We start from the raw sequence: 6717 nt of genomic DNA on the forward strand, positions 1-6717 counted from the left end.
TAATCACAGAGTTCATTCACTGATTTCATCTGAATATATATATATATACTGTATATATATTCATCCTATTCATCCTTTATTCTCTATCTATCCTTTATTTATTCCTCATCCTTTATATTTATCATTATTATTATTATTGTTGCTGGGTTATTTCTTTGTTTATTTACTACCAAGTCAAATTCCTTATACTGTCCTAAAAACTGTATTTGGCCATTAAAACATTTCTGATTTTCGGGTTTTTCACGTCATTTTGTGTTTTTTTTTTTTGATTTGCTTTTGTGTTATTGTCATTGTTTTGAGTCATTTTGTGTATTTTTCAAGTCATTTTGTGTGTTATTTGTTTTGTGTTTTTTAATAAACCACCCTGTATACTCCAAACTCCCAGCATGCACTGCTGTGTATGTGCTCTTTGTGTGTGTGTGTGTGTGTGTGTGTGTGTGTGTGTGTGTGTGTGTGTGTGTGTGTGTGTGTGTGTGTGTGTGTCTCTACTCGCTGCTTTAATCCCTGATAGCTGTTTGTTCTGCTGGCTCCGTTAGCGTCGTTAGCTCCTGTACATCATTTGTTAGCTGTGACTTCAAGTCTATCTCTGAGTCCCAGGTGGAGGCGAGCTGCCCCTCCTCCTCCTCCTCCTCCTCCTCCTCCTCCTCCTCCTCCTCCTCCTCCTCCTCCTCCTCCTCCTGACTTTGTTTGTTTTCATTCCAAAGTCTCTGAGTTACACACAGAACACCACGAGATGGAAGCGACGCCATCAGCTGTAGAACCACGGCCAGGACGCCATGGTGTGTGTGTGTGTGTGTGTTATACAATTTTATTTTATATATTTTTTTGGTTTTTAGATTATCTTATTAGTAATAATAATAATAACTAGTTATGAAAGGGGGCCAAGCCTTCCAGTGTGACTCGGCCCCCAGGATTGGTGTAGCCCATGGAAGTACGTTACAAAGGATGACAGGCTTGGGGCGAGCATCAGACACAGGCCAACGTACCATTTATATAAAGTTTATGATGATGTGATTTAAATTGTGAACGTTACAGGCCAAAATATATTTGCACCCATTATAGCGCCACCTAGTGGTGGACTCTGTGCTCTGCTACATATACCTTGTAAATTTCACAGCCCTCAACATAATACTTCAGCTGAAATAAATGTTTGTTGTTTATGTTGTACTAAGCCACGCCCACTTTGACCAATCGCGATTAACTTCGGTGGTGAGATAGAGCTGGGTGTCATCCGCATAACAGTGAAAGTAGATACCATGTTTACAGAAGGAGCTAAAAGATGATGCAAACCTGTAGTGACGGGGGAGGGGTTTAATATAAAGGATTTGAGCTGGAACAAGGAGCCACGCCAGCCTGCTGTGTCTCCACAGAGACCCATGCTGCTGTCTCCAATCAACCTGTCCCATAGGACTTATATGGCAGTTGCCCTCTTGGTCAGGGCCATGAATGTCCTCTCCCTCCTCACCGCCTACCGGGCTGTGAGGATCTATAAACTAATGATGACATAAACAAACAAGTAAACAACTTTTAATATCAAATGAATTCACATTTTATTTGAATAAAGTCCAAGTCCGTTTGTTTTTATACAAAAACCCTGATTCAAGTGAGCTAAAGCAATAGCCTCCACCACCCAGTGTGACAGGCGTTGCTTAGTAACAGGCTTCTCTTTACAGGGATTGGCCCATGAGACGAACAGCTGACCACTCCTCCTGAGGGCCCTTTGTCCTGTCCATGTCAGTGCGGATCGCACGGACAGGACACAACAAATGAGGCCGTTGTTCACCCTGTGAGGCAGAAAAGGCCAGCAGGTCAGTGGGAGAACGTGAACCCACAACCTTTGGCACAAAGGCCAGGTTGGGTCTCAGAATGATTCTCGCATCACCTGGAGAAAACTGAGCACACAACGGGTGAACCGAGAGCAAATGAATGTCACTGACTCTTTTGGCCAGAGCCAGTAAAAAAACAGCTTTAAGGGAGGCAAACTTCAGGTCCATCTCACCCATTGGTTCAAACGAGGGTCCCTTAAGACCCACCAGAACCACCGCCAGATCTCATGGTGGATCCACCGACATGGACACAGGGAGGAGCCTGCATGCACCCTTCATAAACCTGCATATCAGTGGATGCTGACTTGCTGGTTTGTCTGCAAAGCCCAGGTAACAGGCGGCGATCGTTGCAAATACACCTTGACTGTGGAAAAGGCCTTGTGTTTGTCAATCAGGCTCTGCAGGAATGACAGAATCACACCCACCGGGCACCGAAAAGGAATGTGTCCTCCCTGTAGACTTAGTCATAAAGAGACCTAGCGGAGGAGGTCCGAGCGCTCTGTATGGTAGAGATCACACTCTGTGATGACCCTATGGCTGACAGATTGCGCCACTCAGGGGCCAGGCCCACAGCACCAGACTTTCTGGGTGTGGATGGAAAACCGTGCCTCACACCTGCGACAGCAGATCCCTGCACAGCGGGAGCTGCAGGAGGGACCTCAGAGCAGCTGGTAAAGCTCTGCCAACCAGTGCATAGCCGGCCAGTGGGGAGCCACCAGGATCAGAGAACCAATCCGAGATCGGGCTGGTGATGCAGCAGGATGCATTATGCGTCCTGGCCTCTGTCTCCTACTGGGTGTTTGATCCGTAACGTTCTCTCAGAGCTCGTGGTATTCAAGCCGACATTTCTGTGGTCACCAGCGTGCCCTGAGGTCCTCCTCCCACTCCTTCATCCTGTTCTCTACAGTTTTCATTTTAACCGTGGCTCTGCTGAAGTCAGGGACGTGGTGACACTTTGCTCCTCCTGCTCCTGGAGCTTGAGGGGGGGGCAGCAGTCATTATTCCTCCCCAGGTTTCTCTGCGTCCGCCTGAATTGTGTCTTTGTTCCCATAAATCTAATAAAGCTCTGATTGCTTTTGCTAATCATTCTGCGTCTTCCTGCTGCTCCTTATTGCTGCCATTAATTTCAGAGATAACTGGCCCTCTGCTGTGTGTGTGTGTGTGTGTGTGTGTGTGTGTGTGTGTGTGTGTGTGTGTGTGTGTGTGTGTGTGTGTGTGTGTGTGTGTGTGTGTGTGTGTGTGTGTGTGTGTGCGTGCGTGCGTGCGTGCGTGCGTGCGTGCGTGCGTGCGTGCGTGTGTGTGTGTGCACGCATGTGTGTGCGCGTGTGTGTGTGTGTGTGTGTGTGTGTGTGTGTGTGTGTGTGTGTGTGTGTGTGTGTACATGTACATGTGAGAACTAAGTTCATTTCCAACTTGTAATAAATTAAAGTTGTAACAACATATAGTCAGACCTCATAGATCAATAAATACTAATCAATTGTTGGTCTAAAGTTTGTTTTGATCTCCACGGTAAACAAAACTTTTATTGACATTGTCGGTAAAGTTTGATGCATTGCATTGTGGAATGTGGAGTCCTGTAGACCAGTGGTTCTCAACCTTGGGTCGCCAGATGCTTTTAAGAAACCAAGAATATTTTATGAACAATTTCAGCCCATTTTTGCTTATTTTTACTCTTTTTCTACAACTAAACCAAACTCACCATATTTTAACATATTTTCATCACTTTTTATTGCCATATTTTTGCTCCTTTTAATGTATTTTTGCTACATTTCTCCCATTTCTGACACTTCATGTTCATCACTTATAAACCATTTCTACCACTTTTACACCTAATGTCACATATGTTGATCCATTATTCTCACTTTTAACTTCTTTTCACCATATTTCATGATAATTTTTGCCAATTTAACCACATTCACCCTTTGGAATAAAGGGGAGAGATTTTTGGGGTCCATCCATAAAGTCAGTAAAATGATGGTCCATTGTTCTATGAATCTGTGATAACCACATTTATTTATTCATCTGAATAATTGTTACGCCCCAGTCTAGGAGCTCCAGGACGCAACATAAAAACGTAATCGAAAAATAAAACTCGGTCTCCAAAAACCACCGACAACGGGTTCCACAATTAACACAAATTTATTCTTTAACAAAAAGAGTCCTGCCCAGCAGGTAAAACATAAAATAAACAAGAATATGGCAAACAACGAAAAACTGCACAAAACGCAGGAACTCAGAATATCAGAGAAAAGAAAGTAAAGTGCACTATATCATAAAGATAACAAGCTTAGCTTAAGAAACGAATTCGGAGACAGAGTTTCCAGACGAACAAAGATGCTGCTGCTGCCAAGGTTGGTGAACCTCTACTGACAGTTCTGCTGGACTTTTCAAAAGTGGTGTAATCTTCCTCAGCCAATCAGGGTTGCCCACCACTCCTCCTGCTGGCAGCCAATCCTGGAGAGCATCATCAACTGTTCCGTTGAAAGGACATCCCACTCTGTTACAGAAACACACCAGGCAGCAAACAAACAACAAGAACACAAACTAAACACTAAGTAACGGCGAGGGCCGTAACAATAATATCCACTGTTATCCAGGAACCTTTATTATTATTATTATAATCATCTTAAAGATGGAAATCCTGGTTTTAATCACTAATAAAATGGTTCAAAGTGACCAAAAATAGTGGAAAAGGAGGTGAAATGGGATTTTAAAAACCACAGAAAATTGGTTAAAAGTTGTAAATTATAGTGGATAAAAACAGACAGAAAAAGTGGTAAAAAAAGGTTCAAAGTGTCAATATTGGAACATTTAGTTTAAACTTGTAAATAATGGGCATGAGTAATGGTGAATGTGGTTAAATTGGCAAAAATAATCATGAAATATGGTGAAAAGAGGTTGAGAACACCTGCTTTAGACGGATCCATTAAAGTGTTGTTTACTTCATTCTTACTGTGATTTCTTATGTTTCTGCTCCAGATGAGGAGGACAGTGATTGGTTGTAAACACCATAATAAACTTCCTCCATTGTTTTTCCACGACTTTCAGTAAAAACACCATAAATGTGTCCTTCCATCGTGTCAAAAGGCCAGCGTTTCTCTGCCAGACGTAATTACTCTGATGCACAGGAAGTGATTCACGTCCTTTTAGACGTTCCATCCAAACACGTGCACAGATAATTGTGGTCTATTAAAAAGCTGATGATCTGGAGCTATTGATTTTTTCTCCTGCTAATGGACGCCATGGTCTCGCGGTTCTCTTAAGTGACGCATCAACAAATAAAGGACATGGCTGTGCAGCACTTAGGCCTGAGCCCTGATTGGACGAGAAGAGGCTTGGGTCATTTAGAGACACATGAAAGCAGGTCCATGTTGTGGCTCAGATGTAGGATGTGTTCAATCCTCACGTTCACTCTGAGACTTAAATAGAGACGTCTATTCTGGACTATATTGATCCATCTGTGATCTCTGAGGACCACAGGATAACTCACTGTGTGCAGGTTCTGTTAGCGTTAGCATTAGCGCTCCTCCCACACGCTTAGAGGCCGCCCACTGCTTCTTTGGTTTTCAACCTGTGGCTCTTTGCTTTGACGTTACTTTATTTGAGTAAAGAGGTCAGAACACATTAGTCCAGTTTTAAAGTCTTTACACTGGCTCCCAGTCAGCCTCAGAGGAGACTGTAAAGTTCTGCTGCTGGTTATAAATGTGTGAATGGGTTTGGTCCAGAATACATCAGTGAGATGTTAGTCAGGTATGAACCCAGCAGGTCTCTGAGATCTATGGACACAGGTCATATAGTGGAGCCCAGAGCTCACAGTAACCATGGTGATGCTGTGTTTAGTTGTTATGCTGCAAAGAAGTGGAACAAACTGCAGCAGAGCTGAAGTCAGCATCACATGTGAACATTTTAAATCAAAGTTAAAGGAACTTTTTTTCTCTACTGTATATGATTGAGAGAGAGATTTATGGTGATGTTGATGATGTCATGATGATTTTACTGATGATTTTAATTGATTTTACTGATGATTTTAAATGTTCTTATTGATTTTAAACAATTGAATGTTTTATCATGTAAAGCACATTGAGTTGCCTTGAGTATGAAATGCGCTATACAAATAAATGTTCCTTGCCTTGCCTAAAGACCAATCCTTTGCTTGCAAAATTAAATGTGTGTCAGACGAAGAAAAAAAACTCAGCAGAGAAAACGTGCGTGAGTGTGTGTGTGCGTGGACTGTAGGAACACACTGCCACAATTAATAATAAATAATAAAAATAAATAAATAAATACCTACAGATATATGAAATAAATAAATAACTTAATATCTACATATTTACCATCAATGCTATTTATTTACTTGTTTGTTTATTCATTTATTTATAGCATATACTGTATCTGTAGGTATGTATTTGTTTGTTTATTTATTTATAACATATATCTGTAGATATTTATTATTTGTTTGTTTATTTAGAGCATATATCTGGGTTTCAATGAATATTATAGATGCAAACTACCAATCTGCAAAGACAGACCATTCCAGGTACTTTATTTTGAAAAATCCCGCAGATGTCTAATCGTGAATTGTGGGACAGAAAATGTTTGTAGCAACTAATTCACACTAAAAATGTTTTCTCCAAATACTGACGTTGCAGACTTTGGAAACCACCACAAAAACATCCATGTTTTCTTCCTCCTAAAAATCAGTGTGAGCAGTTGATAAATACATTTAATAAATCTCCAGCGTGCAGGTCTGCCTGTTAGAGCAAAGACACCAAACCTTTAGTTGCGTGGATAAATCCTGGGATTGGTATCGACTGAGAGCAGGAAAAACCCTTTAAAAGCTCCGAGTGTGAGAGCTACACAGTGGGAAGTGATGGTTAGAGGAGGAGCCGTG

Source organism: Gouania willdenowi, chromosome 10 (genome assembly GCF_900634775.1).
Source record: "Gouania willdenowi chromosome 10, fGouWil2.1, whole genome shotgun sequence".
Classification (NCBI taxonomy): domain Eukaryota; kingdom Metazoa; phylum Chordata; class Actinopteri; order Blenniiformes; family Gobiesocidae; genus Gouania; species Gouania willdenowi.